The sequence below is a fragment of the Arachis hypogaea genome, chromosome 11 (assembly GCF_003086295.3).
Source record: "Arachis hypogaea cultivar Tifrunner chromosome 11, arahy.Tifrunner.gnm2.J5K5, whole genome shotgun sequence".
In the NCBI taxonomy this organism is placed as follows: Eukaryota; Viridiplantae; Streptophyta; class Magnoliopsida; order Fabales; family Fabaceae; genus Arachis; species Arachis hypogaea.
This window is the reverse complement of record NC_092046.1, coordinates 11,059,703-11,086,617: the sequence shown is the minus strand read 5'-3', so window position 1 is coordinate 11,086,617 and position 26,915 is coordinate 11,059,703. Positions and strand designations below refer to the sequence as shown.

The 26,915-nt window shown below is 36.2% G+C and overlaps 1 long non-coding RNA gene across 1 annotated transcript; it reads left to right on the top strand.

The window, feature by feature from the left end:
• The first annotated feature begins 13,290 nt into the window (after positions 1-13,290).
• LOC140176491 (uncharacterized) lies at positions 13,291-15,858 on the top strand. Its single transcript, XR_011868096.1, has 3 exons — positions 13,291-13,447; positions 13,544-13,597; positions 15,570-15,858. It is a non-coding gene; the product is annotated as an uncharacterized lncRNA (long non-coding RNA).
• Positions 15,859-26,915: the final 11,057 nt, after the last annotated feature.

Genomic DNA, 26,915 nt, shown 5'->3' with positions numbered 1-26,915 from the left:
GAACTGCCATAAGAGAACGCAGATGGAACTGCCACGAGGGAACGCAGACGGAACTGCCACGAGAGAATGCAGACGAAATTGGCGAAAGAGAGCAAAAACTATATGATTTCTTCATGAGAATAGGAAAACAGCGAATGACATTGGTGTTTGATCATTCGACTCGAAAATACACAAGACGGAGAGAATAGGCTAGTCAGTAAGGTGAAAAAGCATCAAATGAGTGACAAAAGGTAAAGAAAAATGGCACAGAAAAAAAATGCAAAAACTACGGTGATTTCACCACAAGGAAAACAACCTATCCTCTTCAAGGAGGATACCATGGCTCCGATACCATGTTATGATACCACTCATCCCAAAAGCTTTAGCTGATTTTAGGATTCACCAAGGATCAAACTCTTGACTTTTCGGATCTAGAGCTCTAATACCCTTTAATTATTAGCTACTGCATTTCCTTAATTTGTCCTAATTATATTCTAACAATCATCATCAGAAAATTCAAGCAATATGCACTTTGAACAATAATCAACAAATTCAGCAACAACAATACTCCAAATTCAAATTTCAGCAACAACAATATTTCACAACAAATTTCACAAAAAATCCAAAAATTTCACAAAAAATCTAGTTCACAGAAGAAGAGGAAGAAGAAGGTGGTGTAGTGGTGCCAGGTGCGGTCACTACGGTGCAGTGCAGTAGAGAAGAAGAAGAAGAAGAAGAAAAAGAAGAAGAAGGTGGTGGTGCGGTGGTGCGGTGCGGTGCGGCAGAGAAGAAGAAGGTGGTGCGGTGGCGGTACGGCAGGGCGGCAAGGCGGCGGGCGGCGGTGCGGTGGTGCGGCGGTCCCCTTCCTCCCCCCTCCCCCCTCCCCCCTCCCCCTTTTTCTCGCGCCCCCCTTCTTTCTCTCCCCACTCCCCTTTCTCTGTATCTATCCCTTTCTTTCTTCTTTTTTTATTTATTTTATATTTATTTTATTTTATAATTTTTTTAATGAGGGGTAGTTTGGTAATAAAAAAATAAATTTGGTAAAAATAACGATTTTAAAATAAACTGAAACCTTGATGACCATTTTAGAGCGAAAAAAAGGTCGAGGACGAAATAAATTTTCAGCCTCTACGTTGGGGACCAAAATCATACTTATCCCTTATTATTATTATTTGTCCTATTGTTTATATGATTATTTATTTTTTATTTTTTTTTTATTTTATCCTAGTATGTTAAAAAATATCATGATCAACATCTTTAATTATATTTAAAAATAAACATAATAATCTATTTTTATTTAATTAGAACTAGGTTGATCTTATTTGATTTTAATAATAGAGTTGTGACAAATAAAGTAATTTATACTTAATTAGTTTGAGTAAAGATGCATAAAAAATCAAAAGTTTAAGTAAGAAGATATAGATGGTATGTTAATAAAAATTGTTTTTTTTTTAATTATAACACATCTAATAGTATGATGTTATATACAAAATATTTTTGAAACACATCCAAAATTATAAATTCTAGAATTTAAATATAAACGTTAAAAATACAATTAATCTTTTGATATTTGATTCGATAAAATGCATCTAATATTTATTATTTTATTATTAGTTGAATTTTTTCGTTACTTATTTGAACATTAATGTTTTAAAAATTATTAAAATCAATAATTAAGTTAAGTTTTTTAGATCTTATGAAGAAAAATATATCTAACATATATTATTGTAGTATTAGTTGAAATGTTTATTACTTATTTGAGCATTAGTGTTTATTCATTTTAATATATCAAACTTTCTTTTTGATATTGTTATCGTTAGATTCATTAAGTCTGTCATCAGAAGCCTTACTAGCTGCTTATTTTTCTTTCATTGGACCAGCCAAAGTATGTTTTTTAATTGGCATTATGATTCTAGACTGCACATTATTCATATCATAAGGTTAAACATAAAGTTTTGACCGAAAACACTTGTAGAATTGAGGAAACAACATAAACACATCCCGAATCATAATAATCCACGCTAATTATTTCATCAACACATCTGAAACTCATATACCTATGATAAGATTACAAATTTAAATTTATAAGATTACACATTCAAAATTATCTATTTACACAACCTAAATCACATGCTTTGCGCACCAAATAATTGATAATCAGCAAAAAACCCCAAAAAAAATAGCCAACAAACTTTCAACACAAGTATGATAATAGAAAAATCAGAGAGCACTAAAAGTTATATAATATTCCCCTAAAAATAATAGTAAATTAATATAAATAGAGCAAGAATCTCATTATGCAAAACAGTGTCATCTAGCATTTTATTTAAAAAAAAAACGCAAGATTATCATTATGTTGTTGCTTTAATCAATTTGTTTACTGGCGTCACTCCATCCTAGTCTTTTACACTTGAGTAACTGAATAAAATTACACTCAACTACACTCAATGACGACTTTGGGGATTTAGTCCATATTGTATACAAGAAAAAAATTACACTCAACTACACATCCAAAGTTATTAAAAATGATTCTTGGGTATTTCATTAACACATCCAAAAGTCATGAAAAAAGGACAAAGTTCAGTGTTCACATCATAAGATTAAACATAAAGTTTTGATCGGAAACACTTCCAGAATTAAGAGGACAACGTAAACACATCTCGAATGACAATAATCTACGGTAATTATTTCATCAATATATCCAAAACTCATATATCATAGGAGACTATGGACCCTAAACATTCCACAAGTAATAATGTAGTAAAAGTGTAACACCCTACCACACAAAATCTTATGCTTAAGTCATAAGACAGAGGTGGTGAGGTATTACGACCTCTAAAAATAAAATTATATACATATATATATATATATATATATATATATATATATATATATATATATATATATATAGTTGAAAAATATTTATATCTAGAAGTCTTTGAAGAAAAGTTAAAAAAATAAAGCGTCAAAAACGAAAAGCGCAACACCTATGAAGCGATAACGTAATGGAGTAAGGTAAGAGAAAGCTAATATGGATATCAACAAAAGAGTTCCAATATACAAATAGCAAAGCTCATGACTCGACTCGTGAAGATAAATTGGCCAGAGCACATAAGTATATATATATAAGAGAACACAAAAGATGCTAAAATACAAGGTTTACAGAACCTATTTCTCCAAAATAACTTCTAAGAGGAAGTTAATACATCAAATACATAAGCAGTGGAGATAAAAGTATCTATATATATACATATATCCAAAATAAAGCCCCAAAGACAAAGATCTCCGCTATTAGAAGCTTCCAGCATGCCTTAGCGAGGTGACTCGCGTCCTGCATCTGAAAACCACAACATATGTATGGGGTGAGAACCAGAGGTTCTCAGCATGGTAACAGTGCCCACATATCTAACATATATTGTCCCGGAAAAGCCGTAGGTAATCCTAGAACTTCCGACATATGAATTAAACTTATAAAACATAACTAAACCAAAAGTAAATTAGGCCACTAACTAAGGATCTTCTTTCTAGTCTAACACTCCCCTTTCTAACTCCTCCGAACCTCCCAATCGCCACTGGAACTATTCGTTTCAAACACAATTATTACATGCAAGGAAATCACAATTAGGATTCAGATACAGTAAATAAACAGGTAGCAAGTAGTTTATGCAATCAGTTAGGCATTTCAAACAAAACACACCAAACAAACACATAGATGCATATGATGCATACCTGTCCTATAGTTGATGAGTCTCATCTGTCGATTATCAAGCCAACCAAAGTGTCCGGTAGCTAACCCAGGCACAGTCTCTCTGTTGTGCCTTAATACCATTAGAGGGAAGCCGTGCCCTGTCACCATTAGAGGGTATCTGTGCCCTATCACCATTAGAAGGTATCTGTGCCCTGTCACCATTAGAGGGTATCTGTGCCCTGTCACCCTTACAACCAGAGAGATAAAATTACAAACATACTCACATTCAACATTGCAAATACCTCGTTACTTAGTTACTCGCTTTATCCACACTTTTCAATTCAAATCCCCCACTTCAAAACCTCTCTTCACCTCTAGGTCACTATCCCTTCCTAGTTCAACCTACTTCATTACCATTATAACTCAATTAAGGGTCTTAAAGAGTAAAAAATGGAGGTTTAGAGGTTCAAAATTATATTTTAAAACACAAAATTCACTTTGCTGATTTCAGGGGTCACGCGTACGCGTGGGCCACACGTACACGTGGGTGGATTTTTCCCTGCTCGCGTACGCGACATTCCGAAACCGAAAAGATTGGTCGCATCGCGTGCAGTGTCACGTATGCAAGTTCTACAGAATGGGTAAAAATGATAAGTGCTGTAGAATTTCCGTTTTGCACACCGAACTTCTGATGCGCATAACTTTCTCGTTTTAAAACATTTTTCATCCGTTCTTCGAATGGCGTAAACTTCACGGATCCAATCTTCATATGACATAAGTTTGAAAGAATTTAGGGGTCTGGAACTCGAGTTATGACTCGTCAGAGTTGGTCCAAAAATCAAAGTTTTCATTGAAATTACTAAACCTCAATTTTCAAAACACCTCTATTCCAACCTTTTCAAAACTTACCATAACCATATCAACCAAAACCAATCATTATTCAATGCACCATTTTACTCCATATTACACCAATTTCACAATTTCAATCATTTTCACACAATAATTCATTTCCAAAGCATCTTTATACAAAATCATCAACAATATGCATATACACTCCATCATTCTCCACAAAAGTTGCTTTAACTCACTAACAACACCCTTAATTAGCTAAGCCTCATAAATACCAACCAAAACCCAAGTCATCAACAACATCAACATTCCAATAACATCGTCATTACCATTTACCAATTTCAAGCATCAACAACATAAATAATTCAATCTTATCATACGGTCAACTAATCTAAGTTTTCATAACACATTACATTTTAGATACGAGAAACCGAAACCATACCTTGGCCGATTCTCCGATAAACCTGGAACACCTTAAGCGTTATCGCACCACAAACTGATCAACACAGCCCCTCACCAACAAACCTAGCTTCCAAAATCGATCTCAAACTTTCAAATCCTTAAATTAATTCCACTTCTCAACCAATTTTCAATCTAACAATATAATTACCATTATAATTAACATAGAATTCACTTACTCAACATTACACCCAGATATTGAAGAAGCTTACTTTGCTCACACCCCAAAGGAGCTAAACCCGACAAAATCCACAAGCTAATTCGAACCTAAACACCGAAATCATACAAAATTTAACATGCATTCACATTGAGTTTCGAAATTAGGGAGAAGGAAACTGAAAATGAGAAGTGAGTTTCATACCTAATCAAGAATTGAGTTTTGTAGAGCTCGACACTGCGGTCGCGTAGCCGTAAACGGTGCGGCAATCAGAGCTCCAAATCAAAAGTTAGGTTGAATTATTGAGTGAGGGTTTGTGTTCTTCCCCCTTTCCCCCTTCAATTTCCAACGTGTTTCAATGTGTGGCTGAAGGGAAATGAGCTGAAGCTCATGAGTATTAGTGCTTTGAGTTACTGTCAAAATTCTTATTTTAATTAGCTCTAAATCATTAAACTATAAAATTTTATTTTCTAATTTTTTAGATTAATAATTAATTTATTAGCTAATTATTTATTAATTTTCAGGATTTTACAAAAAGGACCGTACTTCCACTAAAAGCATGATAATTAACATACAATGATACAATCAGCAACCGTTTTCACAAAACACGGGTCATTAAAAATAAAGAAGATTTAACAACACAATTAAAAAAAATCCAAACACAACCAGTTAGCTCCAGGGAAACATAGCGAATTGAACAAGTGAAAGCAAAATTCCAAACCTAGCTAAAATCCATGCATATAATAGTGGCAGTCTATTATAACTCGTTAAGCTGCTTCTAAATTCAATAAACATCGTTCAAACTATGTTGGACACACTGTACAAATAAGCAAAAACACTTATACAGAATAACCAATTACATTGTATAAATTACCTCCCTAAGTAGTAGTCGTAGTAATAACTCCACCTTAAGAACTTGAAGACGATGCTTCAAATTTATACCTATTACATATCCAAAATTGATAATATTACATATCCAAAAGTATACGTTTACACAATCCAAATCACCAAATAACTGATAGTTAAAGAAAACACGACTTACATATTCAAAGTTAGTAATCACTAGAACTCTCGGTTATCATCAAAGTTTTTAAAAGAATAACGCCTCAATGATTGAGCATTTGATTATTGGTATTCTATTTCAAAACTACTCAAATTTTATAAGAAGAGAATGATTAGCTGTATAATATGTAAATCAATAAATGATCGATGATAAGTTGATTAATCACTTTTTGGCTAAAGATTGAAATTTGAAGGAAAAACCCTCAACAAAAAATCACCAATAAAAACAAATAAATCCTCAACACAAGTATGAGAATAGAACAACCAGGCAGCAGTAAAACTCACAAAATATTTTCCTGCACACAACTAAAACTCACGTAAACACATCTAAAACTCAATGAAAAACGTAAACACTTCCAAAATACAAAAATTACACATGCAAAAATAATTTAACATTGCAATATGTATGAGAATCTCTTCAAGCAATTTTATTCGATTTTTAATTAAAAAAAAAGAAATTTATACAGAATAATAAGAAAAGTAATGGTGTCAGAGAATGCGTAAAGAAAAACTCTATGAATAGAGACCCATTCAAACCCTAGGTACGTTTTCGACGCGGACAAACGGCGACACTGATGCGGACGAACGGCGACGAGGAGGAGGAAGGCGGCAACGAAGATGAGCGCCGATGAAGAGGAATGCGGCGTTGTGGATGAGCGCCGAGGAGGAGGAAGGCGGCATCAAGGATGAGCGTCGAGGAGGAAGGTAGCGCGGATGAACATCGGCAAAGGATGACCAACCACGGACGGCGTGCGCCTCTGGGTTTATGATGTGCGGCGAATATGACTGCTTTGCTTCCTTCAGGATTTTGTATGGTATTAGTTAATAATTAGATGGTTTAAGGTTTATTTTAAAATTTTAAAATCAAAATTTTGAATTTTAATTAATTTGATTTTTGGATGTGTATTTAAATTGTAATATATTAATAATTAAAAATATTAAATCTGAAACAGAAAATTAAAATTAAAATTAAATTTTTAAATTTCAGTTTTATTTAGTTTGTATTTTGAATGTGTATTTAATTTTAAAAAGACATTATATCTATTCATAATTTTTAGATGCATTTGTTTTACTTTTTTTAAAACTATTGTAATAAAAGGCTGAACATTGTACCATTTTTAAAGGATACCTAGTTGTATTGTTATTATTAAACCATTCTTTCACCTTAACTCATGGTAACAATAAAGAAGTTTCACGACCCACAAATTCAATTACAATTTTAGCTTTTATTATCTTATCTTATCTTTATGTTATCTTCTTATCTTTACTTTTATCTTTAGTAGGCAATGTTCTATATATATATATATATATATATATATATATATATATATATATATATATATATAGTTTTACCTTCATAATTCAATCAATCAACAATCAATAAAAATTCTTCATCTTTTCTTTTCTTATTCTTTCACAATTTTATTATGATATCAGAGTTCCTATAAAAATTCTTCATCTTTTCTTTTCTTATTCTTTCACAATTTTATTATGATATCAGAGTTCCTTTTGAGCTTTGCTGACATCCATAGATAAACCAACTAATTCAAATCTTAAAATCCCTTCAACCTCCCCTCCTATTATGAATAATTAACCTTCCAATTTAGCTCAAAGCATCTTCTTCGAATTGCTGAGTGGCCTCTCTACTCTATCCGAAGTCAAGGAGAAAGGGCATACCAGCAACTTCATCAGGAGCCTCTCGTCAGCCCAAAATTTTTTTTTCATGACAATTTCTTCCAATAAAAAAACTCGTCCTTCAAACCAACTTGGGCTTTTGTCAAGTCCAACAACTCATTATCTTTATTCTTTCAATACTTTTTCTATTGTTAACAATTTTTTCAAATCGAGATTTATTTTTAAACACTTGGATCATTGATTCTGGTGCTACAGATCACATTGCATCAAATTTATCTTGGTTCATTTCTTACACATAAATTTCTTCTATTATTGTTCATTTATCAAATGGTACTCAAATTACTGTTTCTTATAAAGGCATTGTTTAATTTTTACCATCCTTAGTTCTTCATGATGTTCTTTATTTACCTCATTTCAACTTTAATATTATCTCCATCTCAAAAATTACTTCAACACTCAAATGTGTACCCACTTCTTCATCTTCTTCTTGCACTCTACAGAGCAACAATTTGGGGATGATTAATTTAGACAGAATGAGAGAGGGATTATATGTCCTTAAACCCAATTTTAGTAAAAATCCATCAACTATACATTCCATAAATTTCATCCAATTCCTACCCATTATACCTTCAAATATATAGCATTTTCATTTAGGACACTTTTTTGGACAAAGACTTAATCATTTACATAAATATTTTTCTTTTATCCCTATGCATCATGATGAGGCTTGTGACGTTTGTCATCTTTCTAAGCAAAAGAAACGTTCATTTTCTCAAAATTTTAACAAAGGCAATGCAAGTTTTGATTTATTACATTTTGATATTTGGGGTCCGTTTCGACAAAATTCTATTCATAATCATAAATATTTTTTTTACTATTGTTGATGATTTTAGTCACTTTACATGGGTAATTTTATTAAAATCAAAAGGAGAAGTGCAAAATCATGTAAAAAATTTTATTTCTTTGGTTGAAACACAATTCAACTCTAAAGTCAAAGATATTCGTTCCGATAATGGACCAGAATTTATTTTACATGATTTTTATGCTTCAAAGGGCATTAGTCATCAACGTAGTTGTGTTGAAACTCCTCAACAAAATAGAAGGGTAGAACACAATCATCAACATATTTTGAATATAGTGCTCTTATGTTTCAATTTAATATACCAACATCTTTTTGGTCTTATGCTGTTAAACATGTTGTTTATTTACTTAACAGAGTTTCATCATCCGCAATTAATTTTAAAACACCATTTGAGATTTTATTTAATCATCCACCAAATTATCATGACCTTAAAATTTTTGGATGCTTATGTTTTGTTTCTACCCTAATGGCAAACAGATCAAAATTTGATCCAAGAGCCAAAAAGGCTGTGTTTATTGGTTTTCAACATGATTTTAAAGGATACATTGTTTATGTTTTAGAAGATAAAAGAATTAAGATTTTTAGAAATGTGATTTTTTATGAAATGATCTTGCCGTTAGTCACAAAAAATGTCCAATTCCATACACTTAGCCTAACATTGCCAAACACGCATTCTCAAAAACAAGATTCAATTAGTCTTCCAATTGGATCCTCACCCATACCAATTGACCCACTTCCATCCAATTCTTTCTTTTCTCCAACAACCCCTCTTTCTTCCTCACCGCCGTGTCCTAACCAACTTGAACCCATGACCCCTGAATCTATTTCAAGTCATACAACCTCCCCTCTTTTCGCAATAGACACTAACCCACCATCACCTCTTCATCCCATGTCACCTTCCTCGTCACCTGAGCAATCCCGTCCTCGTCATTCCGACCGACCTCACTGACCTCCAGCATATTTCTCTAATTACTTGTGTAATTCCCCTCTCACCTCCACAAATCTCTCTCCCTCAAAGTGTCGTTATCCTCTATCTTCAATTATGTCTTTTTCTTCTCTTTCATCTTCTCATCATAAGTTTCTTTTATCTCTACATTCTGATGTTGAGTCAAAGTCTTTTAAGGACGCCAATCAACACTCTAATTGGCATAGTGCTATGAAAGATGAGATAGATGCTCTTGAGTTGAACAAAACTTGGCGTCTTGTTGATTGCCCTACAGGCGTTAAGCCGATTGGCTGTAAATGGGTCTATCGCATCAAACGCAAGCCTGATGGTTTAGTTGATCGATATAAAGCACGCCTTGTGGCTAAATGGTTCACTCAGACTGAAGGTGTTGATTTTTTGGAAACCTTCTCCCCTATTGTCAAGCCTGCCACCATCAGATTAGTTTTGGCATTGGCCTCTATGAATCATTGGCCCATACATCAGTTCGATGTCAATAATGCTTTCTTACATGGGGATCTTTCTGAGGAGGTTTATATGACTCTGCCACCCGGATTTACATCTCCTCGATCGAATCAATGCTGCAAGCTGCTGAAGTCATTGTATGGTTTACGACAAGATAGTCGTATGTGGTATGAGAAACTTTCTCATCTTTTGCTATCTCATGGATATCAGCAGACCTTATCTGATTATAGTCTATTTGTTAAATTCACTGGTACTCAAATTTCTATCCTTCTAGTCTATGTTGACGACATTGTTCTCACTGGTAATTCCATTTCTGAACTTGCTGCCATTAAATCTATTTTGTACTAACACTTTCGAATTAAAGACTTAGGTCCATTAAAATATTTTTTAGGTATTAAGATTTCTCAATCAGGGAAGGGAATTTGCTTATCTTAGAGAAAATATTGTCTTGATCTTTTGGAGGATTCTAGTTTATTAGGTCCTAAACCTGCCTCTGTTCCAATGGAAAGTACCACAAGAATATATCAAGACAAAAGTTCCTTGATATCTGACCCTTTTGTATATCGCCGTTTAGTTGGGTGTCTTATCTATTTCACCACTACTCGACCAGACATCATGTATGCCACTCAACAATTAAGTCAATTTATGGCATCTCCTACTGAATCTCTTCTTCAAGCTGCCAAGCATGTGTTACGATATCTGAAAACTAGCCCCAACAAAGGACTTTTTTTTCAAGAGAATCAGAAATTTAGCTTCTCGATTTCAGTGACTCTGATTGGGCCGGATGTCTTGACACTCGACGGTCTTTAACAGGCTATTGTATCTTCTTAGGCAGTTCTTTAGTCTCTTGGAAGACCAAGAAACAAAACACCGTTACCCTCTCATCCACTGAAGCAGAATATCGTGTACTTGCCAACATAACTTGTGAACTTCAATGGATACTAAATGTGTTATAATTTTTATGCATCTCTCTTGTCCGCCCACCAGTTTTATATTGTGATAATCAGAGTTCTCTTCATATTGATGCTAACCCAGTTTTTCATGAACGGACCAAACATTTAGAGGTTGATTGTCACTTGGTTCGACAAAAAGCTCAAGCTGGAGTGATGAAACTTCTCCCCATTTCTTCTTCTGGGCAGCTAGCTGACATCTTCACCAAGCCTTTGTCTTCTCAACCCTTCCATCTTAATCTCAATAAACTTGGTGTTCTTGACATCTTTCATCCTTCAACTTGCGGAGGTGTATTAAACCAGTTTTTCACCTTAACCCATGACAACAATAAAGAAGTCTCATGGCCCAAAAATTCAGCCCAACAGAATATATAAATTTAGTTACAATTTTAGACTTTATTATCTTATCTTATCTTTATGTTATCTTCTTATCTTATCTTTACTTTTATCTTTAGTAGGCGATACTCTATATATATATATATATATATATATATACAATTTTACCTTCATAATTCAATCAATCAACAATCAATAAAAATTCTTCATCTTTTCTTTTTTTTATTCTTTCATAATTTTATTAATTATTAGAGTGCGGCAGCCGTGAAGCTACCTCGGTGATCACTTAGCTTGGTGAGAAAGCTTTTGAAGCTGTGCACGTGGTGAAAGCAAGAAAGAAAGAGAGTAAAAAGATGAGGAGTAAAGTTTCAATCTGGTCCCTATTTATTACTCCGAAGGACAAAGCGATCTTTGTTCAAAAAATTGAGACCACTCGGTCCCTGTCCTAACGTACTGTGAGACATGACGGTCCTTCCGTCATCTCCAGTGTCAAGGATTAACGGAAGTGACATACATATCTCTTAACGTTGATGATGTGTCAATGAGTTGTCCGTTAAGTGCCACGATAGCTAGTGAAAGATGGACGTGGATCGATTTGTCCCTATTTTTGTAACAAAAACGTCACTGCTTTGCAAAGGATTAGGGTTTATATGTCATCCTCCTCGTCAATTGAAACTCACACGGTCTTCCTCATGCATAACTAGTCTCTAAACTCTAAAAGACCATGGCGTGAAGTGGTGAGCGTTTGTCCGCTTCCAAACGACGAGGTGGAAGAGATGTTGTTGAGTCTAAAAGCTGGAGTATGAATTCTAGTTCGAGTATGGGATCGAGAAAGAAGAAGAAATGGGTTGCCCCAAAATGTAATTGTGGTACTCATGCCATTCTCTTCATGTCAGGAACGGAGTTAAATCCAGCGAGGTTGTTCTTTGGCTGCCTATACTTCAAGGTACTTTTTTTTATTTCACTCAGAATCTAATTTAATATTTACAATGTTTTTCACATCTTACAGATTTCAGCAGTTCATTGCAAGTTTTTTGCATGGTTTGATGAGTATGTTTCTTCTTTTAATGAGGACACTATCAAGAGTCTTGATTTTGGTGGGTTGAAGCAGAACCAAGTTCAACTTAAAGGTACTTTTCATGTTGTTCATGACAAAGTGAAGGAGTTTGGAAAAAGATTGACTGGGTTAAAAGTTCAATTCGAAAAATCTAAGGAGAATTTGCGTCAAAGTATGTATAGTAGTGTTGGATATATTGTTATGGCATTTATTGCAGGAGTTGTAATTTCAAAGCTCTTAAGGGTATTTGGTTAGCAAGGCTTAGTCTAATTAAAGGTGCAGATCCGCGGGTATCAACACAATATTTGCTATCCGATCTTATCAGAATACGGATTGGATCTGATCTGATCCGATGACTTTGCGGATTGGATAATATCCGCAAAATGTGGATTAGATACGGATAATTATCGCGAATATGTGGATATTATCCAATTCATGTGCAGCCCTAATTTTAGGTGGCTGATGTTTAACTGGCCAATGATGACATGCTGACATGTGGCAAGTGGCGAGTCTTACCCATGAGTGCATTAACACTTTGTCAAAACTCAAAAGAACTTAGTGTTGAGCGCGGTAAATTTGTGAGGTTTACTGCAGGATGTAAACCCCGCTAAAATTGGTAAATAATTAGTCAATAATTTAAATTTTAATTAGGAAAGTTAAAAATGTAAAACCAATATCAAAATAGGATAGAGCTCGTCGAAACAAGAATTTTGATACTAATTTCGAAAATTTGGCCCAAAATTGGACCGAAAAGACCGAACCGATTGAACCGGGATCCAAATCGGACCTGTGGGTCCAACCGGACCCATACTTAAAAAGGGGACAGAAGCTCTACTTCCCAATTCTACATCCAACACGCCAAACAAGTTGGGGGAGAAAGAGAGCTCCCTAACCCTCACTCAAACTTTAACTCTCAATAACTTTTGATCCGGAGCTCCGATTGACGAACCGTTTGTGACTACACGTTTACCGCGACGAGCTCTACGAAACCCATAGAACAATTTGGTAGGTAACTCATTATTTTCTTCTCATCCAGCTTCCCCTAATTTCAGAAATTCATGAACGATTAAGTTAAAAAATTGTTTAATTCTTGTGTTCTAGGTTCAAGTTAGCTTCCGGAATTTATGGGTTCAAGCTATTGAGCATATGGGTATGGTAAGGATACCCTAACCCTAGCTTAATCTTGTATTTATTATGGAAAAACTGAAATTGGAATATGTATATGTATTAGGTGTAGATTAAGTGGGTATATATGCATTGGAATTTAATTGAGAATATTTGGGACCTTTTTGTTAAATATATAATTTATGGCAAATTTTTAAAGTTAGATTGTTAAATCTATCCTGCAGCAGTAAAGGTCAAACAGAGCAGCAACTTGTTTGTCTTGCTGCGACTTCTACGAGTTGAGTTTTGGAGCGAAACCAATTTTTTTATAAAATTTGATTAACTTGCTTTATTGCTCTAAAACTTCAGAATTTTAAGAGTTGAGGATTGGGAGTTGTGAATTTTTGAATATTGGTAGTCAAAGCTGAAAAGAAACAGATTTCAGCAAGCTATGCACCAACTTCCAATACTTGTAACTCTTATAATTGAATAGCAATTGGGTTGCAACTAAGACACACTTGTTTCTAGATGAGCTAGGAATTTCCAAACCAAAATTTAGCTTAATTGGAGTTTTGTAATAAAAGTTATTCAAATTGAAAGGTACTAAGCTTGTTGGTTTCTAAAACAGATTTTGACTCATTTTTACTTAACTTCCAAGTAATGTAACTTCTTCAATAAAAATGTTATTAACTCAGAACCAATTGAGAAAGAAACCTGGATGAGTAAAGTTTAACTACATAAATTTTTAAAGTCGTTGGATTTAACTTGGATTTTATATTGAATTTTGAATATCACATGCTGCTGCTGTTTTTCTGGTTTTATGCACTGCAGAGCAGTCACAGTTTTTTCTTTATTCCTGAGGCTAGAGAAATCAGAAAATTTTGATCTTTGGTTTGTTAGAAAGCTTATTTCAAGATGAACGCCTAGACATAAAGTTTACGTAATTCCAAGTTCATTTGTTATATTAAAAATAGAAAAGAAAATAGAGTGTCGAGGATGTCTTAGTGATAGTCATAGGTTCAAAAAGTTAAAGTTTAATTTTCGTGTGATGTAATTGATTTAATGTTAGAGTTGGGTTGATTTTAAGATTATTCGATATTAAAGAGGTTGAGAAGAGTTTGATAAATAGTTTGGTCGGGACCCGAAAAGGTAAACGTGATGAATTATAAGAGAATGATGTGAAAGCTAAATGAATACATGTTGTTATGGCTATAAAGAACGAATGTAAGGAAATAATGATGATAAATGATGAGATTTGGGAATGACTATGTGTGGCCGAAATGGTCGATATGGCAAGTTGAGGACAGAAGTTTCCTCTCTTGTCGTGATGCAGATGTGGGGAAGGTGGAAAGGCACTCTCCTTCGTATTGTTTTCTCCACATTCTTCTCTAGTGGCAAGGTGGAAAGGCACACTCATTCGATGTGAAAAGGCACTCTCCTTCGTATATCCTCCAGGAGAAGGTGGAAAGGCACACTCCTTCGATGTGGAAAGACACTCTCTTTCGTTTATGATCCTCCTGGAGATGCGCAACTTAGAGACCAATGTCTGGGTTAACTACCAGATGTGTCGGGTTCTGGCAAAATAACCGACACGTGAGCTCACGGCCAGTAGGATAGACATTCATCATATGCATATGTGTGCTTTATTTGCTATGCCTTAATTGGGAATGCCTAATTGATATATATCACCTGCTACTTGTATATTTGCTACTTGTATTATCTGTTCATTACTTGTGCTTGAACTTGTTTGGTTGTTTGTTCCTGTTGCATTATGGATGATGGAGGGATGGAGGAAATGGAGAAATGGTTTGGTGATAGGTGTGGATTGAAATTGAGTAAGTTAGGTAGATTTAGAATACATACCCTGTTTATGGTTTTTGTTTAGTAATTAGGTTGGATAAGTGTATAACGAAGTTCTAGGATTGCCTATGGCATTCTCAGGACCTTATTTATTATACGCGTGGAACTTTTACCATGCTGAGAACCTCCGGTTCTCATTCCATATTGTATTGTTGTTTTTCAGATGCAAGTCGAGAGGCTCCTCGCTAGGCGTCTGGATCCTAGAAAGCAAAATAGTCCTTGGGTGTATTTTGGCTTCTGGCTGTATATATGTATATATGTGTTTAGCTTACTCTCCAAGTAACTTATGTATGCTGCTCCTCTTAGAGGTTGAGGGAGAGATAGGAGTTATTTTGATATTATAGTGTATTTTGGGATATTTTGAGAACACTTATGTATGTTTATATGTATATATATACCCTCCGGCCAGCCTTAGCTTCGCAGGCTGAGTCAGGGGCTAGTTATGCTGCTTCCTTGGTTGTCCTTTATTCTTTTGCTTATCTTTATCATGTTCCTATTAGGTTTCTTAGCATGCAAGTATTCCTTTCCTGAGCGTTGCGCTTTTTATTTTACGATTTTGTTTTACCCGTTTTTCAAGACAACTAGTTAAATATCTTTTATTATTATTATTATTATTATTATTATTATTATTATTATTATTATTATTATTATTATATATATATATATATTACTATTCTTAGAGGTCGTAATATCTTACTATCTCAGTCTTATGACTTAAGCATAATACTAAGTATGGTAGAGTGTTACACAGGAACATTAAAGAAATTTTGACTTCAAAAAAATGGCTGTGACATAGGCTAGCTAAAGTGTGAGTAGACAAAAACACTTGTTTTGAAAAATGGTTGAATGTCCAAAAAATAGGTTGGGCAAAGAATAAATCTGATTTTTATAAATGGATTAAAAACTAAGGGGGAGAGGACAATGTAGAGGGAAAAAAAAAATTAAAGACGGGGGCTTTTATTCATTTTTAGATTAGATTTATAGATTCCTTATTTGGTTTAATCATGAAATTTAGAAAAACGAAAATGGTTCTTTAAGATCTGAATTGAAAAACCTGCAAAAAAACTGTGGCTCAATCGAAAAAACTGTTTTAGAATAAAATAATAAATAAATTATAAATATACATCCTAAAATATAATTATAGCTTTTGGTGAAGATTTTTCTACCAATTTGGTTCAGTCAACAAGCACCAAACTAATAAGATGTAAAACTGATTTCACTCCAAAATGGCTTCTGCTTCTAAACTAACATCAAATACCAAACTAACAAGCACCAAACTAAAGGTTACATAAGACGAATGTGTCTAAACATTAAAGCCAGTTGAACAATTTCTCCTACGCCATCAACCAGCCAGAGTTGCCGCACCAATCCTCAACAAATAATCGCCTTTCTGGAGAGAGAATGAGCAAAGGTTACACTGCAAAAACATAGAGTATCGGAGAGTAGTAAAGGAGCAAAAAGACAAGACAATGAAGGAAAAGATAGTGATCAAACTCAAAAAACATCAAAACAGATTTGAGATTATGAGAAACAATTCTTCTAGGGGTGGTAATCTCACTGTACGTGTTGCTTCCTGAAGAAGATTGCCTCGTCATATTCAATCTTGAGCCATTTGATTAAAGCATATTGCAGAATGTTGATTGAAATAGCAGCAGCATGTTTAGACAGTATTATGTAGAATACAGATTGAAATAGCAACTGCATATTAGTATTCAGGATATTTAATTAATGGTATAGCTGAGGTAATTTAATGAGGATTACTAATTTTAATGGTAGCTACACTCTTATATAGGCAGCAATAGCATGTAAAAGTGAGCTTTAGTAAATAGTAATTTGCATACTTTTTACTGTTGTTTCTGTTAGACCTTAGAACCTTAAAGTATTTGTTTATCATAAAAAATTTCATAAACAAATCCATTACTCAATTTCAGAATTAGTAACAAATCAGTAATAAAAGCACATATTAAAAAAGAATCAGTAACAAATCCATTACTCAATTTCATAAACAAATCCATTACTCAATTTCAGAATCAGTAACAAAAGCACATATTAGAATAGAATCAGTAACATATCAGAAATCAATCACTAACTTCAGAGTTCAGATTCACAAATCCCTAATTTTAGAGTTCAGACCACTAACCTTGACTGAGAGAAAGATAACGCCGACGAGACGAGAAGGACGACGACGGCGAGACCATGACTTGCAGCTCGAACTCGAACAAGAAGACGACACGACGACGTGCCGAGCTAGGGGTTTCAGTCTCGGACAGGGAGAAGGAGGAGGCACCTCCGATGGATGGCGGCAATGAATCCGTGGAAGAGGCTAGGCTTTTGGGTTGGGAGCTAGGGCTGTGGCTGGGGAGGGAGAGGGAGACATTGTGTGAATTGTGAAGTGTGACTGCGGCTAGGGCTAGCACGAACGAGTTTAGGGGGACGGGTGAAGTGTGAGTGGGTGACTCATGCGTGGGGTTTGGCCGTTTTCTAAGAACTGGCCGATTCCCGACCGGTTCAGCTGTTTAAAGCGATTTCGTGTCTAACGATTTTAGGAGGAGGATCGGATCGTTTTTCTTGCCGGTTTTCGATTAAACCGATTTATCCGGATAGTTTTCAAAACCATAATTCACTTATCATTGTAATTTTTTTTAGAAATAATGAATTTTTTATATATAAAAAATTTAAATATTTTAAGGCAAAAAAGGTAATAAAATAATAAAATAAAAAATTAATTAGTATTAATTTTATAACTTTTATAAAATATATATATATATATATATATATATATATATATATATATATTTTATTATCTTAGAAAATGTTGATTCATAAAGGAAAAAAATTCCTCATGTTACCTGTTCTCCATTGTATTTCACAAACAATAAATTTTAAATTAATTTATAAAGAGAGAGGTGAAAATCAAACTTTTTAATAGTATTTTTTATAATTAAAATGTAACAATAATATTAAAAACTTATTTTGTAACCCAACTTTTTTAAAATTTTAAAAAGTGCAAATTCTGCAATAATTTATGGATAAATACTTAAATAAAAATTGCAAAACTAATCCAGCATTTAATAATAAAAAGCTGATAACAATAAAGACAGACCCACACTGAACCCTATCAGCTACTGAAACTCCCGTTCTCCATCGCCCAGATACTCTCCGTGGGCGTCGGCCATACGGTGCCGTAGCTGCCGGACTAGCCTAACCTTTTCCTCTCACTTCTCCCGTCGGCGTCGCTCAGGTTAACGTAAGCCATGCTGACGGTCTTTTTTGGCCGGCGCACCTGAATTCCGTCGCGGACTCGTGTTTCTCTGTTAGCAATTTCTCTCAGTTAGAAGTTTAATTAATTTTGATTAGAGATTCAAACTATTTACCCATGTCCATTAACGATTTCATCGTACTTGACCCAATTAACTCTTCTGGTCTACTCTCTTGAAAAGTGCCACGTGTTCCTTTCAGATTCGACATTTGTCCTGGCCACCTTAGCCACTGTTTTGGTCTCGCCACCACAGATGTCCTTGTACAATATACTATCTCTCTTCTTAGTTCTTATTCAATTGCTTCCAAGACAAAAAGTCAAAAAACACGGTTTGGAGACTTCACCGCAGGAAAAGTTTAAATAAAATGAAAAGCTTAGTGCTACTAGGCGGAAAAACATCCAAAAAAAGGAACATAAATTAAATACTGACTGGGATTCATAAGAAAGTAATTTGATCTGAATGTTGAAAAAGATGACATTCTCGGGCTTGCCCAAGAAATTGTCATACGAAGATGATGAGTATTTGTTTTATTTGATGGCTTCAACTATGGTTGGATTTGCTTTGTTCATCAAATTGACGAAGCAAGAAGTATATAGATTTGCAGGCAGTGTTGTTTCAAGTGTGATTGGATTGTTTTTGTTCATCAAACTGCACACCGAAAAAGAAGCGTCAGCGTTGACTTTTACTTTTGCAGTGTGTGGATTCGTTGAGCTCATCAACCTTACTCGGAAAGAGGTATGGAGATTTGCTTTGAGTATTGCTTCGGCCATAGTTGGATTGTTGTGTTACGCTCTGAGTTCCTCTTTCAACGACCTATTTGGAAAGTGGAACGCCTTAAAGATCATTCTTTATATGGTGTTTAGTCTTATTGTTTTATTCCTCGTTTGGTTTGCCAAACAAGTAAGTTTTCTTGGCCAACACAGAGGAGTTCCTGTGACATTCTTGGTTTGGGCGTCCACCACGGTGTACTCCTTCTACTCCGATAAAGCTTCGAAAGGGACACCAGACGCATACAGCGTGGTCTCCTGTTTTGCCTTTGCTATCATGTCGTTTTGCTGTGGATTCGAGGAATTGCTGTATTTCTTCTGTGGAGTTCTTACAGCGCAGTTGATGAAAACAAAGATGTTGTTAGGTGTTATGGGAATAAGTTTCAGTTATTTCCTAATTGCCACTGATAGCAATCTGATTGACGAACTAAAATGCCTTGCACTCCCACCGCCCAAGCAAGAGCTGTGGAGATTTCTGGGTGTTGCTTCTACTATAATTATTCATCTCTCCACCGCTCTCAGCCTCCCCGATCATTTATTCGGGGACTCCTTAAAGATCCTTATATGCGGTGCATGCATTCCTATGCTCTCTGGGCTCCTACTCACTTTGTTAAGCATTTCGAGGCAATCCTACTCATTGATAATCCATATCAAGGCTCATACAACAATCATAATGATAGTTTGGACTGTTGTAAGTGTTCTCTACCCGTTCTTATTAGACGATATAAAGAATGGAGATGTACACAAGTTGGTTTCTTGGGGTTCCCTTGCTGTGATGCAACATGCCATTCCAATGCCCACAATATACCGAATTTGCTGCTTCTATGTATTTAGCCATGCTTTTATTGTAAAACTAATGGCCATAAATTTCCTCTTAAGCTTTCTTGGACTTGCTTTTGCTCATTTTCACGTAATTTTCGATATTTATCTAGTCTATAATAATAAACCTCCACCTTTTGGAACTGTTGAAGAAGCTTCAGCACATTCTACTGGTGAAGATCAACCACAAGTTGTCTCTTCTGCGGTGGCTTCTCCGCAAGCCAGTCATGAAGATCAACCACCGCAAATAGTCATAGAGGAAGCTTCACCACAATCTACTGCAACTGCTTAATATATATAATTAATTGTATATTGTTAGAGAATCATTAGAATCAATTTAGATCAATTAGTATCGTCTATATTTATATAGTATATCTGTATATTAATTGTAGGATATTATGCCTTTATTACTATGATTCATTAGCACCTATAAATACTCCTTGTATATTGTACCTTTCAGCACACTGAATAATACACAGAAATATTCTCCTTAGCTTGGTCTCTTGTATCTAACATGGTATCAAAAGCCTAAGGTTTTTTTTTTCAATGAATTTTTGTTCATAGCCTTCTTGTTTTTCTCTTCCGATAGTGCCTCTTTGCTCTCGTTTTTCGATCTGTTTTTGACGTTTTGGTTCATCACCTCCGGCATCATCGTGTTCTTCTCTTCGTCAGCTTTCCAACGCCGCCGAGATCGCCGCCAGAAGCCACCGGACGCGCCCTCACGCGCCGCCGGAATCTTGCTGCCCACCTCAATTGTTTCTCCTTCCAGAAGTTTCAGCAACCGTTGGATCTCGGCGCCGATCGGACGATCCTCGCGCTCCCACATGTCGCGACACAATCCTTGTGCTCCAGTAACCCGCGAACGACCCGACCCGACCCGGTTGCCCACCCGCAGTCCACCTCATCGCCAATGTGGCCTGTCGCTCCTCTCAAGCGCCGCCACGTGTCATCGCTCCGCTGACGTCACTGCTGACGTGGCAGACAAGCGGGATCCTCCCTAAGATTTTTTTGTGAGCTCTTTCCGATTCTGCACTCTGATTTCTCATTTTCTGCTCTGAAATTTCCATTTTCTCTTCTCTCTTTGATCTTTGTGATTACTATCATGGAAAAGCCAGATGCTTTTGCTGCCACCGACAGAAAAGGTAAATTCTGTCGAAACTGTAACTATTCTGAGCACCTCTTCCCCGACTGTCCTTCTGTTGAATGTCGCACATGCCACCAGATAGGTCATATTAGCTACCATTGTTCACAACTGTTCTGCCGTTACTGCAAGCTCTCGGGACATTTAATTACTACCTGTCCTACTCACCCACCACGTCCTGATCCACTCAACTCGTCTCCCATCTCTCTATCTGATATTGCATCACTTCTCCAGCGTCTTCTCTCTGTTTCTAGTAATACCCCTGCTACTTTTTCCACCCCTTCAGGTAATTCTAAATGGTACTTTGACTTGGGTTGCTTTAATCACATGTCTCCATTGCGTAATATTTTCTCGTCCATGTCTACCACTACAAATGGACCTTCTGTCAATATTACAAATGGCTCCCTCTTGCACGCAACACACAAGGGTTCTATATCCCAGTCAACTCTTACTCTTCCTGATACTTATTATATTCCCAAATTAAACTTCAATCTTATTTCTGTTGGTCAACTTGTTGATCTGGGTTTTGAAGTCACTTTTTTCGTTTCTGGTTGTCGTGTACAGGATCCTCGGACGGGACAAATCATCGAGACTGAACGTAAGGTCGGAAGGTTGTTTAAACTCGAGAATCTTCATATTCCTCCTGTACCAAATCTCTATGCTGCTTCTTCTTTCTCTACCCTCCACTTATGGCATCAATTTCTTGCCAAACTGCCAAACAACCTACTTTATCTTTTTACAATAATTCATCTCTTGCTTGCTCTCCTTTTGATCTCATTCACTCTGATGTTTGGGGCCTCGCTCCCACTACCTCTATGGGCGGAGCTCGATACTTTGTCGTTTTCATTGATGATTATTCTCGTTTTACTTGGGTTTATTTGATGACTAATCACCATGAGTTACCTCAGATCTATATCAACTTTGCTACTATGATTAAAACTCAGTTTTCCAAGGTCATTAAGGTTTTTCGACGTGATAATGCTATGGAATACCGTGATTCCAAACTCTTAGCCTTTCTTGCAGAACATAGTACTTTGTCTGAGTTTTTTGTCCTGGTATATCTCAACAAAATGGTAGAGCTGAACGCAAACACCGTCACATTCTTGACTCCATCCGTGCAATGCTCCTTTCTTCTTCGTGTCCTGAGCGTACTTGGGGTGAAGCTGTTCTTACTGCTGTTCATGTTATCAATAGACTCCCTTTGAGCGTCTTTATCATACCTCCCCAGATTATAGTTCTCTTTGAGTTTTCGGTTGTGTATGTTTTGTTCTTCTTCAGCCTCATGAACATAGTAAACTTGAACCTCAGGCTTGTATGTGTTGTTTCCTTGGTTATGGCACTTAACACAAGGGTTATCGTTGTTGGGATCCTCTCTCTAAACATATTCGTATATCTCGTCATGTTGCCTTCTGGGAGCACCACATATTTTCTCGGTTCTCATCCTTTGAGTCCATTCCTACTACTCAATCACCTTTGTTTACTAACCCCAATGTTGATCTTTTTCCTAGTGATTATTCTACAGATTCTATCTCGAGTGACCCTCCACAGCCTCCTGTTCTTCCGCCTTCTCCATCTCCTGATGACTCCAGACCAGACGATGATCCTGCTCCTACCGTCATACCTCCTCCTCCCGCTCGTTCTTCTAGGGTAAGGAATCCACCTCCTTATCTTCTTGATTACCATTGCTTTTATACTATCCTTCATCAACATGAACCTAAGTCATTCAGAGAAGCCTCCTCAAACCCAAATTGGCAACAAGCAATGCAGGAAGAAATACAGGCACTTGAAAAAGCACACACTTGGAATTTGGTTGATCCTCCTTCTGATCAGGAAGTTGTGGGCAGTAGATGGGTATACAAGATCAAGACTCGCTCTGATGGCTCTATTGATCGTTATAAGGCCCGCTTGGTTGCTCAAGGTTGTACGCAAGAGTATGGTATTGATTATGAAGAGACTTTTGCTCATGTCGCTCGTCTTACGTCTGTTAGAGCTCTTCTTGCCATTGTCGCAGTTAAAAAATGGTCTCTCAGTCAGATGGATGTGAAGAATGTAATTCTTAATGGGATTTGAAAAAAAAAAAGTCTATATGAAACCACCTTCGGGATATCCTTGTCCTTCTAATAAGGTTTGTCTCCTTCGCAAGGCACTTCATGGACTTAAGCAAGCTCCTCGTAAATGGTTTGACAAGTTCAGTACTACCATATGCAGTCTTGGTTTTACTTCTAGTCCTCATGAGAATGCCCTCTTCATTCGTAAAAGTGAACGTGGATTTGTTCTTCTACTTTTGTATGTTGATGACATGATCATTACTGGGGATGATGTTGATGGTATCTCTGATCTCAAAGCCTCACTTCACCGTACCTTTGAGATGAAAGATCTTGGTTCTCTCAGCTATTTTCTTGGTCTCGAGGTCATCTCCACCGATGATGGCATCTATCTCTCTCAGGCTAAGTATGCTTCAGATCTTCTTGCTCGAGTTGGGATTACAGATAGTCGCACTGAGTCTACTCCTCTTGAGCCTAATGTTCGATCTACCCCTATGGATGGCACTGTTTTGGATAATCCGAGTCTCTATCGACAGTTAGTTGGTGGTCCTGTCTACTTGACTGTTACCCGACCAGACATCGCCTATCTGGTTCATGTACTTAGCTAGTTCCTGTCAGCTCCTCGTACTACTCACTATGCGGCAGTTCTTCGCATTCTTCGCTACATCAAAGGCACTCTATTTCATGGCCTTTATTTTTCTGCCCATTCCTCTTTGTCTCTTCAGGCTTACTCCGATGCTGATTGGGCTGGTGATCCCACTGATCGTCGTTCTACTACTGGTTACTGTTTGTTTCTTGGCGACGCTCTCATTTCTTGGCGTGCTAAGAAGCAAACGTTCACTGCTCGCTCAAGCACAGAAGCTGAGTATTGTGCCCTCACTGACGCCACTGCTGAAGTTATCTCGGTTCGTTGGCTTCTCGAAGATCTGGGTGCTCCTCAGTCGTCCCCTACTGATGTTTTTTGTGATAACCGCAGTGCTATTCAGATCGCCCATAATGATGTGCTTCATGAACGCACCAAACACATTGAGATTGATTGTCACTTTGTTCGGCAACGTATCCTTATTGATGCTGTTCGTCTCATCGCTGTTAGAACACTAGATCAGACTGCTGATATCTTCACGAAAGCTCATCACCCGACTCGTTTCCGGACTTTGTTATCCCAACTCAAGTTGGTATCCTTAGCTCCCACTTGAGTTTGAGGGGGGATGTTAGAGAATCATTAGAATCAATTTAGATCAATTAGTATCGTCTATAAAATAGTATATCTATATATTAATTATAGGATACTATGCCTTTATATCTAACATATATCATGCTTTTTTCTTTAACAATTTTCACTAATTTACAGTGTTAAGCATATATGAATTTTTTTTATAAAAAATCTCTATGTATATTAAAAAATTAGTATATATATATATATATATATATATATATATATATATGAAAAAGTACAGGAAGATGAGTTTAGTGAACAATGCAGATATGCATAGAGTAACTTCCTTTTTTTACTTGTGATTTCCATGATTTCGTAGGGGTGTAGTGTCTTTTTACTTTATTGGAGTCAATTTTAAAGTCCATTGTTCCCATTGTTTACGAAAGTCATTATCTACCTAACAATATATATATATATATATATATATATATATATATATATATATATATATTTCTAAGGGATAAGTATGATTTTGGTCCCCAACGTAGAGGCTGAAAATTTATTTTGTCCCCGACCTTTTTTTCGCTATAAAATGGTCCCCAAAGTTTCAGTTTGTTTTAAAATCATTCTTTTTACCAATTTTATTTTTTTATTATCAAATTACCCTTCATTAAAAAAATAATAAAATAAAATAAATATAAAATAAATAAATAAAAAAAGAAAGAAATGGACAGACAGAATCGGGGGAGGAAAGAAAGGGGGTGGGGCACGAGAAGGGGGAGGGAAGGGAAGAAGGGGGAAGGGAGAGAGCACCACTGCACCGCCGCACCGCCACACCGCCGCCCTGCCGCCTGTGATCTGCCACTGCTCCCTACACTAATAACAAGAGAGGAGAGAGCAAAGGGAGAGAGAAAGAGAAGAGAGGAGCGAATTAAGATAAAACAGGGTGAGGGGGAGGGAAAGGAAGAAAGGGGGAAGGGAAGCCGCCGTCCCGCCGCCGCCGCTGCTCCTCTTCCCTTCGCGCTAACCCCAGAGCAAACGCGACCCTCTCCCCTCCTTCTCTCCTTCCCTGTCTCGGACGATCTCCTCGAACCAGAGCTCACCGCCGGCGAGCCTCTTCTGCTTCACAATGGTGCAGCAACGTGGAGCCTCCCCTGCTTCACCACCACGCAGCAACGTGGAGCCTCCTTTTCTTCACCACCACCACCGCCAGTGAGCCTCCCTGCTTCCCCTCTCTTAGTCCCTGTCGCAGAAGGAATCAGAGCCACTATTGCCCGTTACTCTCCCTCCAGCCCCTTCCCGTCATGCCCAGACCGTCGGCGCTCCACCACTGCTTCCCCTATCCCCTCTTTTCTGTTTTCTATTTTCATAATCCAGGTTATCATTTTGCTTTCAATTTCTGTTTTTGGTTAGTGTTAGTTCCTTGATTTGATTCTGGGTTAGTTTAGCTGGATTTTAATTTTCTGTTAGTTGATTTTAGGTTATTGAATTGCTGAAAGTTGATGCTGAATTGTTGTTGTTGTTGAATTATTGTTGTTGTTTCTGAATTGCTGCTTAATTGTATATAAGATCCATGGTTGTTGTTGTTCTTTTGCATCTGGTTGTTGTTTCATTATTTTTTGCTTCTGCTGCTTTTCCGCTTCTGGTTGAGCTTGTTGTTATCCATTGTTGTGTTTTTGTTTCTGTGTTTGTGCATCTGCTGCTGGTTAATGTTGAGAAAGAAGATGGGTGTTGAGGAAGAAGAGGGGAGGGAGGGGTATTTTCGTCCGAAGGACGATTTTAAAACAAACTGAAACCTTAGGGACCATTTTGTAGCAAAAAAAGACTGGGGACGAAATCGATTTTCGGCCTCTACGTTGGGACCAAAATCATACTTATCCCTATTTCTAATGTATGATATAAATTTTTTATTAGTTAATCTAAATAATAAATGAAATCTAAAAGCTTTATAATTATCCTAAAGCATAGTTTTTAGGTAAAATTAAGATATAAATTCATTCATTGCTTAATTTTGAACATAAAGATAGCGTTTGGAAAAGAGATAGAGACTGAAGACTGAAAGACAAAAACTGAAATAAGTTTCAGTATTGTGTTTGGTGTAAAATTAAAGATAGAGACTGAAATAAGAATGAAATTCTAATTTAATTTGCACAAACGGTAAAGTTGGAATTAATTAATTGAAATAAGATATTTCAGTCTCCGTCTCCAAAAATTCAAGTCTCCTATGTTCCCACTTTTTGGAGGTACTGAAATATTAAAATTTTGGAGATAAAGACTGAAATTTTAATACCAATCTCTGGATCAATAAATATGATACTTAG